General features: G+C 50.3%; 1 long non-coding RNA gene across 1 annotated transcript in view; it reads left to right on the forward strand.

Moving 5' to 3' along the window:
• The window catches only part of LOC107109991, a 14,206-nt gene extending 5,196 nt beyond the window's left edge, over positions 1 to 9,010 (forward strand). The window contains exons 2-3 of the long non-coding RNA XR_001482496.1: positions 5,059 to 5,222; positions 8,916 to 9,010. This is a non-coding gene — a long non-coding RNA (uncharacterized LOC107109991). The remainder of the gene's footprint in view (positions 1 to 5,058; positions 5,223 to 8,915) is intronic.
• The last annotated feature ends 3,560 nt before the right edge of the window (positions 9,011 to 12,570 follow it).

Here is a 12,570-nt window from a genome sequence, read left to right on the forward strand (position 1 = left end):
CTGAGACTCCTTCGGGGAGTGAAGGGCGGGGTATAAATCAAATCTCTTTTTCTTCTTCTTTTACCTCACAGGGTGTCTGTTGTGGGGAGGGGAAGGGAAAGGAGTTTGTAAGCCCCTCTGAGACTCCTTTGGGTAGTGAAGGGCGGGGTATAAATCCAATCTCTTCTCTTCTTCTTTTACCTCACAGGGTGCCTGTTGTGGGGAGGGGAAGGGAAAGGAGTTTGTCAGCCGCTCTGAGACTCCTTCGGGTAGTAAAGGGCGGGGTATAAATCCAATCTCCTCCTTCTCTTCCTCTTCATCCAAATGAGCTTGACATCTCTGCTTTATACAGAATGGCCCTTATAAAAAATCTGTATCGTGTGTATTCTCCCCCCCCCAATTTCCTGTTGTTCCCCCCCAGACCTCTGTCTGTCAAACTGTACTTCCAGCCTGTAGTTGTGTTGGCGACAGGCCCCGTTCGGGGCGATCAGGCTTGTGGCGCAAGCCGGCACATGTTGACTTAGAAGGGCTTATCCTGTCTGGCTCTTGGCTGGCGCTTAGCTGAAACCAAAGGGCAAGCGTGTCTCATATATAAAAAGGAGAAGGACCTGCCCTAAAGCCCTTGAGAATGGGCTGGTTGATAAATGGAGAGAACTGCAAAGCACCTTTACTGGGGTGCTGCTACCTTGCCCTTGGAGGAAAGCGTGACTTCCTTTATCATCATATAAGGTGCAGTTGCTTGGTTCTGTTTGGGTCACTTGAGTGCAGGTAGTCTGGCTTTCTCGCCTCGCAGAGCTGAAGCAGTAACTCACCTTCGCAGGTGGGTTTCTAGAGCTTGCTGTTGTTGTTGTTCAGTCGCACGGCCAAGCCCGACTCTTTGCGACCCCGAGGACCCCATCACGCCAGGCCCTCCTGTCTTCCGTCGTCCTCCGGAGTTTGCCACCTGCATGTTCGTTGCGTCGAGCACACTGTCCAACCATCTCATCCTTTGCCGTCCCCTTCTTTCACCTTCAGTCTTTCCCAGCATCAGGGTCTTCTCCTCCAGTGAGTGCTCCCTTCTCATTGGGTGGCCAGAGTATTTGAGCTTCAGCTTCAGTCTCTGGCCTTCCAGGGAACAGTCAGGGTTGATAGAAACTCGCAGGGTTGATTTCTTTTAGGATTGACTGATTTGATCTCCTTGGGACTCTCAATAGTCTTCTCCAGCACCATAATTTGAAAGAATCTATTCTTCAGCGCTCGGCCTTCCTTATAGTCCATCTCTTGCAGCCATACTGGGAATATTCCCAGCCTACTGGGAATACCATTGCTTAGACCATACAGACTTTTGTTGACAGAGTGATGTCTCTAGGTTTTCTAGAGCTAGCCCTGCAAATAATAATTCCTAAGGGCTGGCAACGAATGCATAGCCACCGAGTACTTTCAAGAACTCTACGTAAGTGGAAATCATTTATAGAGGGTTCTGGAAGCTGAGAACTTCTCTAAACAGAGATGGCTTGGTGCTTGGGGGGTTCAACAGTGGGAGGGCTTCTAATGTCCTGGCCCCACTGGTGGACCTCCTGAGGGCACCTGGTGTTTTTGGCCACCGTGTGACCCAGAGTGTTGGACTGGATGGGCCTTTGGCCTGATCCAACATTGGTGTCTCTTATGTTCTTATAGCTATGTTCATGAAGGGTATCCTGTGGGTTTGTCCCGGTTTCTTGATCGTGCCCCATTCCCTCTTCCTTCAGAGCATCGAATCCTGCCACAGCGTGCTCTTGGTGTGGGCCGATGCTGCTTTTAGGAAGCCAGCGGATGGGGTGTTACTTGGAGTCTGGTTGCTACATCTGTGTTCCGGTGGGGATGGGTCCCTAGCAGGTGTGCCGTGGAGGAGACTGGCAGATTTGGCCATTTCCTTTGCTTAGTGGCGTGCTGATTTTCCATGAACGTGAGATGTCCTTTAGTACCGTCCTGTAGGAACTTTTGTCCTGCCTCTCTGTTGTAAAGATGCCCAGTGGGACTAGCAGCAACCCAGCACAATAAATGCAGCAATAAAACAAAGATCACAGGTAATTGCTCTTAATGTGCATGTGATTCAGATTGTATGTAAGTAGGATGGATTTAACCTGGGGCCTAAAAAATACTGGGTGCCAGGGAATTTGACTGGGGAAGAAGTCCCCTTCCCCGAGAAAGAAGGCCTTGCCATTTTGGTGTAGTGGTTAAGAGCGGCGGACTCTGATCTGGGAGAACCGGGTTTGATTCTCCACTCCTCCACATGCAGCTGCTGGTGTGACCTTGGGTCAGTCACCAGTTCTCTCAGAGCTGTTCTCTCAAGGGCAGTCCTCGAAAGAGCTCTCTCAGCCCCACCTCCCTCACAGGGTGTCTCTTGGGAGGGGAAGGGAAAGGAGTTTGTAAGCCGCTCTGAGACTCCTTCGGGTAGTGAAGGGCGGGGTATAAATCCAACTCACTCATTTTTGTCTTCACTCAGGAAGGAGGGCTCCAGAGCAGTGTTCCCTCTAAGGTGAGTGAGTGTGAGCCAGCGCACAGGTCTTTAGCCTTCGGCTCACACATTTTTTTCTTCGCTCAGGAAGGAGGGCTCCAGAGCAGTGTTCCCTCTAAGCTGCGTTAGTGCGAGCTGGCTCACAGTTTTTTAGCCTCCGGCTCACACATTTTTGTCTTCGCTCAGGAAGGAGGGCTCCACAGTTTTTTAGCCTCCAGCGCACACGTTTTTGTCTCAGCTCAGGAAGAAGGGCTGCAGAGGAAACTGATTTATGCAGTAGCCACATCACTCGCTCACAGCTTTAATGCCGGTAGCTCACAAAGTAGAATTTTTGCTCACAAGACTCCACAGTTTAGAGGGAGCCTTGGCCACAAGGTATAGATGGAAGAATCTGTCTGGGGCAGAGGTGCCCTGCCTTCTTAGTGCTTGGGGGTGGGGGGGCTCTGGAGTTGTGGTCCCACTGGTGGACTCCCTGATGGCACCTGGATCTTCGGCACTGTGCAACACAGAGTGTTGGATTAGGTGGGCCTGATCCAGCATGGCTTTTCATATGTTCTTATGATTGAAATAGCTTATTTCGGCATAAGTATGTCTGTGAACTGTATTCTTGGTGCTTGGGGGGGCAACACTGGGAGGGGCTTCTAGTGTCCTGGCCCCACTGCTGGACCTCCTGATGGCACCTGGTATTTTTGGCCACTGTGTGACACAGAGTGTTGGACTGGATGGGCCATTGGCCTGATCCAACATTGGCTTCTTTTATGTTCTTATGTTCTGTGCATGTGGGAATATAAGTATTGCATTCTTCGCCTTATCTGGGTGTGAAGAGGGGGGTGTTGGATGCGGCTTCTGAGTCCGGGGTGACCAGCTGGTGGTCAGCAGCCAGCGTCTGGTGCGCTAGCTGGCCAAGCTGCTTGGGTGGAGCCAGCCCCAAACAGAAACAACATGTGAGTCTTGCATGGACGTCTGTACTTCCTGAAAGGAGTTTCTAGAGGGCGTCTCTCCCGATCAAATTGAGCTTGCAATCCAGAGGCCTCTGGGCACAGAGGATTTTGGAGCGTGTTTTCCTTTCCCGCGTCTGTCGTTCCGATAACCACTTTTGGTGGCGTGTCTTTTTGGCCCCTTTCTCAGTTGAAGAAGTAACCTTCTCCTGCCCTAAATCTGTGTGGTCGTAGGGATTGGGCCCCTTTTGTTTTGTTGATTTTTCTTTATTTCAGGGAAGGTTAAAAGCTTGTCAAAGCAGGTGTATTAGCAAGGTCCTACAAATCCTTCTTCCTTCTGTCTGAGGTGTTCTTACGCATCTTTCCTACAGTTTAAGGGTCTCCCAGACTAAAACGGGTAGTGGCCAAGAGAGAGGCCTCAAAGTCTGCGTCCCTTGGAGGAAATTTCCAGATTACTACAAGGATACCATTTGGTTGATAGCAGAAGCTTCTGAATCGATACTACAAAGATACTATAACTTTGCATTGCAAGTTCTGTAATCAAATGTGTTTTCTCGTTGGTGGCACTGCCCTGTTATTAAACAATTCTGGAAAGAAATAGTTATTAAAATTAAGAAGGTTACTACAGTAGACTTACTGCCTTTTTCTCCTGAGTTTTTTCTGTTAGAAAAATGGCCAATACCTAGGAAAGAAAGGAATAACGAAGAATTAATAGCAAATCTGATAGCCATAGCATGTATTCTTATTGCATCTAGATGGATAGACAAAACCCCCCCATCACTTACCCAATGGTACAATCGGATTCGGGAACACTTTATATTGCAAAAGGTTTCATTCAATTTAACAAACTCATCGCCAGAAAACTACACTAAAAAAGTAGTTGCAGTTTGGTATCTTGTTATAAGCTTTATGTTGGAAAAAGAGATTATGGTCCCGGTCACACGGGCCGTAAAATGCGGGGGCGGGGGAGCGTGGCAGTTTGGCCCAAAGCAAAATAACGCGCGGCCGCCTGATCGCAGGTCCCATCGAGGTCCCGTGGGTAGGGGCAAGGTGGCGATCACACAGCGATCCTGCAGTGTGGCAAAGAAGTGGCGCGGCGCGATCCCACCAACGGCATGCACGATTCTGCGGAGCAACGGAACTTTCGCTTTCCTCTTCGTGCGCATGCGCTGTTGGGTACTTGTGCGCATCCTGTGGAGACTTGGGGGGAAAAAACCTGTTTGCGACGGGACATGGGTGGGTGCCGGATGCCACAGACTACCATCGGAAACGCGATCAGACACCAGCCCTTGCCCTGCGGTTTCCGGAAACCTCGGAGGTACTAGTTTTTAACTCCGCATCTTCGGCGGGAAGCCATGAGAGCTCTACGCTTCCCAGATGTTGTGGTGTGATCGCGCCCGGAAAATCCGCCTACCATCTGTCTCAGTAGCGTGGCTAATGCTCCGTGGGACCGCAGCCTAAATAAGATAATCCACAATATCAGAAAATGATTTATTTTTAAATGTACGTTTAAATTTATTTCAGCTTGAATGTAAGTAAGATGTTGTTTTAGACTTTAGGAGTGTATGTATACAAGAAGCAAGGCTAAATCTTTGTGATTTTCAATTTTATGTTGTAACACTTGAAAATTGTTAATTAAAAAAAAGTGTTTTTTCTCCCATCTAGCGAAGATAAATTGTATCTACCCGTGGAACTCCCACCGTTTTCTGGACTGGACTTTTTTTGAAGGTTCCCACCATGAGTCTCCAGTGGGCTGCTGTGGCCACTTTCCTCTACGCCGAAGTCATTCTGGTGTTTCTCCTCTGCATTCCCTTTATCTCAGCCACAAGGTGAGGCGCTGTGCAGCGGGATGAATTCATGACCGGCAGGGCAGTTTGGTAGCAGCGAGAGGTACCGAATGTCTCCTCTTGTCCTCCGGGCTATTGTGTGGGCTCCGTGCTGTAAAGTCTCGGGTTCAGGTCACCCATGAGTGACCCTGCGCCTATCAGCCTCGCCTACCCCACAGTACAGTTGTGAGGTAAAATGGAGGAGGAACAAGAGAAGAAGAGAAGAGATTGGATCTATCCCCCTCCCTTCACTTGGAGTCTCAGAGCGGCTTACAAACTCCTTTCCCTTCCCCTCCCCACAACAGGCACCCTGTGAGGGAGGTGGGGCTGAGAGAGCTCTGAGAGAAACGGCTCTTGAGAGAACAGCTCTGAGAGAACTATGGCTTGCCCAAGGTCATCCAGCAGCTACAAGTGGAGGAGTGGGGGAATCAAACCCGGTTCTCCCAGATTAGAGTCCACACACTTAACCACACAGTAAACCACATCTGGAGTTCCTTTGAAGGGCAGGATAAAAACCTGATGGGTAGATAATGAGACAGAGAGTAATTAGCATGCAAAAACTGATAAAAGGAGGTTAGGTTGCTTGCCAGGGTGTGTGGGAAGTGCAAGGAATAAGCAGGCGTCCTTGTGAGTGAGAGGGAAGTAGGGGAAGAGTCAGCTTGGCTTCTTGCAGTTGCCTAAAGACTTTCTCAAAAGGGAACTGACATTTGCAGAGGCTCTGAGCCCAGGGTCAGGAGTCCCTTTGCCAAAAAGTATGTGGCATAAAGTTGATACAGGATCCGCATATGCCAAAAATGTTGCACAAAGCTGAATGCCGCGGTCTGGGTGAATTAAGTGTCTTTTGTCCACAACCTTTTGGAGTCTCTGGGCACCTTTGGAATTCTGACACTCCAAAGAAAATGGCTGCCGCAGGAGGCAGAGCCAGCCACAAAATGGCTGCCACAGCTCACCTTCAGTCACAGAGTGAAGAGCCTTGCGTGGTGGTGACAGCTGCTGCTGAAGCAGTATTTTTAAAAATCTGCACAGTCCCACCTGACCCCCTCCGCTTTCTAAAAAACACTATTAGGTGCTGTGGTGCCCGTAGGCACCACGTTGGGGACCCCTGGGCTAATCTGTTACAATTCCACGAATGAAACTTGAGAAACAAAATGGAAAGCTTGCTGCCGGCGTAAAACGCGCTCAGCTACCACTGCTCTGTAAAAATCCCAAACTAATCAGACACTGTATAAATTTTGAGGCACCTTTAAGACAGCCAGTTTGGTGTAGTGGTTAAGTGCGTCGACTCTAATCTGGGAGAACCGGGTTTGATTCCCCACTCCTCCGCTCGCAGCTGCTGGATGACCTTGGGCAAGCCATAGTTCTGGCACAGCTGTTCTTGAAAAAGCGCAGTTCCCAAAAGAGCACTCTCAGCCACAGCTACCTCACAGGGTGTCTGTTGTGGGGAGGGGAAGGGGAAGGAGTTTGTAAGCTGCTCTGAGACTCCTTTGGGTAGTGAAGGGCAGGCTATAAATCCAATCTCTTCCTCCTCTTCTTCTCTCAAGAGCTCTCTCAGCCCCACCTACCTCACAGGGGAGAGGAAGGGAAAGGAGATTGTAAGCCACTCTGAGACTCCGAATGAAGGGCAGGGTATAAATCCAGCTTCTTCTCTCTTCTCTTTCTTAAGACCAAGAAAGTCTACTTAAGCTGTAAACTTTCATATGCAAGCACACTTCCCTCAGACAAACTGAAAGCTTCAAGTCTTACATACAGAAAGATGGTGTGTGTGTAAGAGTCAGGAAGGACCAGTCAGAGTTAAGATGCATAAGTGAAGCTGAGATTGGATCAAGGCGGTAAGATCAATGAATGGCGGCCGATTAGCACACAAATGCGAGAGCTGTCAAACAGATGTGAGAACGAAGCCCGACCCTGGGTACATGTGAGAACTGAGAGACTCTGCATGTATAGATGCACACTTCTTCGAATGTATAGAAACAGATTTCCCTAAAAATTATATACAGGTGTGTGTGTGTGGGGGGGTGTTAGTTGCCAGGAAGAGCTAATTAGAGTCAAGATGCATAAGTAATTGAGCAGTAAGTACAGCTAAGATTAGAATAACACATGCGGTAACCAATGCTCCCTCTAAGCTGTGGAGTCCTGTGAGCAAAAACTCTACCTGGTGAGCTACCGGCATTACAGTTGTGGGTAAGCGATTTAACTACTACATACACTAGTTTGCTCTGGAGCCCTCCTTCCTGAGTGGAGACAAAAAGTCTGTGAGCTAGAGGCTAGAAAACTGTGAGCTGGCTCACACTGAGTCCGCTTAGAGGGAACACTGGCGTTAACTAAGACAGCAAATTGGCATGCAGATAATAAAGGCGTTAACAACAAGGGCGAGACGTTCGACTCCAGCGGCACCTTTAAGACCAAGAAAGCTTAACAAATTAATTCAATTAATTTCAAAGGTGTGGGTCTTAAAGGTGCCACTGGACTTGAATTTTGTTCTGCTGCTCCAGACCAAAACAGCTGCCTGAATCTAATTGTATAAATTGGTGAGTCATTCTTGTGTGGCGGGCCTCAAAGATTCTGAAGCCAAGGGGAAGTCTGTCATGGCCACCCCTCTGGTTTAGGAAACTAACTTTGCCACTCTTTTAAAAGAAAGGGAGGCCCTTGCAGGGCTCTTTTTGTAGAAAAAGCCCAGCAGGAACTCATTAGCATAATAGGCCACACCCAACAGCAAAACTCATTAGCATATTAGGCCACACAGTCGAGTCCGACTCTTCGCGACCCCATGGACCAGATCACACCAGGCCTTCCTGTCTTCCGCCGTCCTCTGAAGTTTGCTCAACTTCATGTTCGTTGCATCTATGACACTGTCCAACCATCTCATCCTTTGCCGTCCCCGTCTTCTTTGACCTTCAGTCTTTCCCAGCATCAGGGTCTTCTTCTCCAGCGAGTGCTCCCTTCTCATTGGGTGGCCAAAGTATTTGATCAAAAAAAATCACAGATTCCACATAGTACCAGTAGACATTAGTCTGTTGCAACGTAAGTACAGTAAATCAATTAATAAAGTAGAATTGGTGGTCACAGTTCAAAACCACAAGCTGCAGTACAAGAAACGGACAAGAAAGGGTATGACAATTCAATAATAGAAAAAGAATCCGGCAAGAGACCACCTCTATATCCTTTCAGTACAATAGTGTCCACAAACAAGGCGGGGGATGTCCCATAGCGCAAAGGAACTTCCGCAGCCGAAAAACGCCCTTCCTAGGTGTGGCAGACGTTTCAAAGCATTCTTCCTCAGTTATAGGGCTGAAAAATGGATCCTGATTTCCACAATAATCTAGGCACAGCTCATGTCTCCAGTGGAATCTATGGTTCTTATTGGGAGCAGGACAGGGCCGTTCGTGGAAGAAGAGAGTCTCTGGGCCTGCCTCAGTTGCTTGGCAACGGTCAGCTTCTAAGCATTACGCTTGGCCCAGGCCTCGGAGGTTATCTGCCGCTGCTGGGCAACCAGGACAGCCGTGCCTCTGTAAGACACTCCGCAGCAACAGGTGTTCATTGATGTTTGTCTCTGTTGAGCCGTATAGGTAGACGGCAAGTTCCAGAAGGAAGGCAAGATCATGTTATCCCTTCTGAACAGTTAGCGGGCATACTGACGGGGAGTCCTCTTTGGAAAGAATAACCCGGTCTTCCTTCTCTCTTCCTCTCTCTCCACAGATGGCAGAAGATCTTCAGGTCCCGCCTGGTGCGCCTGCTGGTGATCTACGGGAACACCTTCTTTGTCGTGCTGATCGTCATTCTTGTCCTCCTGTTTCTGGGTAAGTAGAAATTTGGGGAGGGGGCGCACTCAGCAGCTGTGTTCATTGAATTTCTCTCAGGTCCCCGTTGAAGGAGTTTTGTACCTCTGAAGTAGGGTTGTCAACGCAGTGCCGGGCAACCGGTGCCAAGGTTGTGGGTGGGGTCGGGTTGGTGACGCCGACTGCGGTGCTGCGTCTCTTCTGGAACAACGGAGAAGTGATGTAGCATAGCTCTAGGAATTGCTTAGAGGTGTCCTATGGTAGAGACGCCTAGGATCCATTAGAAGCTTAGCAGCACACTTGAGCCTGAACATTTCCTGAGATCAGCGTCCTATCTGGATGTATTATCTTTCATGACTTCTTGTAAAGCACTTTACGAACAAGAGAACTTTTGTCCTACTCTGACATGTCCTGATGAAGATCCAATTTTGAAACGTTGTTATATAATCCGGAGACGACGTTGATGATGTACCTTTACACTAGGATTTTCTTACGATTTGTGGGGATTTATTTATTGTGTTGTAGTGCTTCAGACTGTAATACATAGTAAGCATTTTCTTTGCAAGTCTTGTTGATGGCTTCATTTGTGGGTCAGACTCTCACAACTGTTTTCGTTACACTCGTTCTCTGATTAGGTCGTGTTTGTCCACGTTTGTCTTGTCCTTTGGTAAAACCATAAAGCTTTTTAGCATTTTTTAAAACCGCAAACAGAAAAGAAATAAAAAGTATAACAACTATGGCAGCAAGTCCGCAGGCAGTCATCTATAAAAGCTTTCTGTATATCTAAAAATATGTCCGTGTGCAATTGTCGTGGGTATGCTGTACATTTAAATGTTGATAAAGTTGTAAAGTTCTCAATCCATCGGGTTGCTGGAGGTGGGCGTTTCTTTTCTGTGTTGTGATAAAAGCCCTTGCTAAAAGTAAGGGCGCGAGAGTCCTTTTGCATTGGCTATCATTTAGTTTCCAGGAAACAGACAAATAGCAGCTGTGGCACTCCGTCGTTTCTGGGGGGAAATGTAAGTGACGTAAGGTAGCTCTAGGAATCATCTGGAGCTACGCTATGGGGAAACCATAGAGCTTCCAGTAATTCCTAGCACTACCATATGCCACTTCCGGGTTTTTACCACAAGTGCTGTTGCGAAGCACATAAATGCTTCCTTTCCCCCCCACTGCTGCTCTGAGTGGCTGGGGGCGGGGGAACCCCTTCCCCCCACACTGGAATCTTGGCAACCCGACTTCTTCTTAGCTAGATCTGCGTACAGCTTCCTTTTGTGGCAAAGAAGGGAGTGCAACTCATGTGTGTGTGGGGGGGGGTGTGTGTGTTTGTGTGTGTGTGTGGGCTCACCACCTTTTCTTCGGCTACTGGGAGGTCAAAGGTGGAGAGGGAAGAAGCAGGTGGGAAGTGGGGTGGTGGCGGACAGCCCTGACGGACATTCTCAGCCTTCTGGGTGGCACTGTCCTCTCTGCTGTGCCTCGTGCCGTGCAGGGGTCCTGGCACTGAGAGGCCAAGGGCAATCCGTGGGGGAGACCTCGGTGGCGTGCCAAAAGAAAAGATGCATGTATCAGAACCAGTGCGTCGGTAGTTCCAGAAAATGAATTTCAGAAGAGCTCTGGTGGATCAGACCGGTGGTCCCTCTAGTCCAACATCCCGTCTCACGCAGGGGCCAGCCAGTTCCCCTGGAGGGCCAGCAACAGGGCAGGGAGGCCGAGGCCTTCCCCTGAGAAGAACACTAGAAGAGGCCTGGTGGGTCAGACCAGGGAAGGTCCCTCTAGTCCAGCCTCCCGTCTCACACAGGGGCCAGCCAGTCCCTCTGGAGGGCCAGCAACAGGGCAGAGAGGCCGAGGCCTTCCAACCCCTTCCCCCCACACTGGAATCTTGGCAACCCGACTTCTTCTTAGCTAGATCTGCGTACAGCTTCCTTTTGTGGCAAAGAAGGGAGTGCAACTCATGTGTGTGTGGGGGGGGCTCACCACCTTTTCTTCGGCTCGCCTTCCTTTGTTTTAAGACAGCAGCCATTTAGAGGATTCCAGGTGTGGCTCAACCAGCAGTGCAAGAACTAATTGTTGGCTTCCTTGACGGCTGTCCAGTCTGGAGCAGTACTTCCCGGCTAGTCTGGAGCAATACTAAAGGGCTACTGGGAGGTCAAAGGTGGAGAGGGAAGAAGCAGGTGGGAAGTGGGGTGGTGGCGGACAGCCCTGACGGACATCCTCAGCCTTCTGGGTGGCATGGTCCTCTCTGCTGTGCCTCGTGCCCTGCAGGGGTCCTGGAACTGAGAGGCAAAGGGCAATCTGTGGGGGAGACCTCGGTGGCTTACCAAAAGAAAAGAAAACTGTCTTTTCCTGTGGCCATCACTACATCCTCTGGCAGCCAATTCCACCTTTTAACCACACTCCACGTAAAGTTGTATTTCCTTTAGTCCGTCCTGAGCCTACTGCCCATCAGCTTCATTGGATGCCCTCCAGCGCATTTTACCTTCCGCTTCTGTTGAGAGGGGCCTTAAGGAGGCGTGGATGTAAGCACAGGGGTACTCAAGCTCCTCTAGGGAGAACTGCTTCCTTCTGGTGCTCAGAAGCACGATCCGTTGTTGGCAGCTGGCACTCACCCGGTGGCATGCAGGTGCCTCCTGGAAATAGCCCTGGGCCAGCTGCTCGGCAGCCGGTTTCTCTTGCCCGCGCTCCCTTTGGCAGGAGAACCTGACTGGGATTAGTGTGGGGTTGTCTCATACAAGCTACTGTTTAGGCAGGGCTGGCATTAGCACAGTAGGTGAGGAAGCTGGCTTGGGCGTGTTTAGGGACACACTTTTCTCTGTGCTAGAAGGGTGTATACGTCTGTAGAAGCGTGTGCATTTTGTAGCCCCCTCAAATATGTTGGGGCTGGCTGATAAAGCGGATGCCGTTTGACAAGCTCAACTCCAGAGCAGTGTTCCCTCTAAGTGTTCCCCTAAACAGGGGAAGGCCTCGGCCTCTCTGCCCTGTTTCTGGCCCTCCAGAGGGACTGGCTGGCCCCTGTGTGAGACGGGAGGCTGGACTGGAGGGACCCTCCCTGGTCTGACCCAGCAGGGCTCTTCTGGTGTCCATCTCAGGGGAAGGCCTCGGCCTCTCTGCCCTGTTGTGGGCCCTCCAGAGGAACTGGCTGGCCCCTGTGTGAGACGGGAGGCTGGACTGGAGGGACCCTCCCTGGTCTGACCCAGCAGGGCTCTTCTGGTGTCCTTCTCAGGGGAAGGCCTCGGCCTCTCTGCCCTGTTGCTGGCCCTCCAGAGGGACTGGCTGGCCCCTGTGTGAGACGGGAGGCTGGACTGGAGGGACCCTCACTGGTCTGACCCAGCAGGGCTCTTCTGGTGTCCTTCTCAGGGGAAGGCCTCGGCCTCTCTGCCCTGTTGCTGGCCCTCCAGAGGAACTGGCTGGCCCCTGTGTGAGACGGGAGGCTGGACTAGAGGGACCCTCCCTGGTCTGACCCAGCAGGGCTCTTCTGGTGTCCTTATCAGGGGAAGGCCTCGGCCTCTCTGCCCTGTTGCTGGCCCTCCAGAGGGACTGGCTGGCCCCTTTGTGAGACGGGAGGCTGGACTAGAGGGACC

Source organism: Gekko japonicus, unplaced genomic scaffold (assembly GCF_001447785.1).
Source record: "Gekko japonicus isolate JY-2015 unplaced genomic scaffold, Gekko_japonicus_V1.1 scaffold6486, whole genome shotgun sequence".
NCBI lineage: Eukaryota > Metazoa > Chordata > Lepidosauria > Squamata > Gekkonidae > Gekko > Gekko japonicus.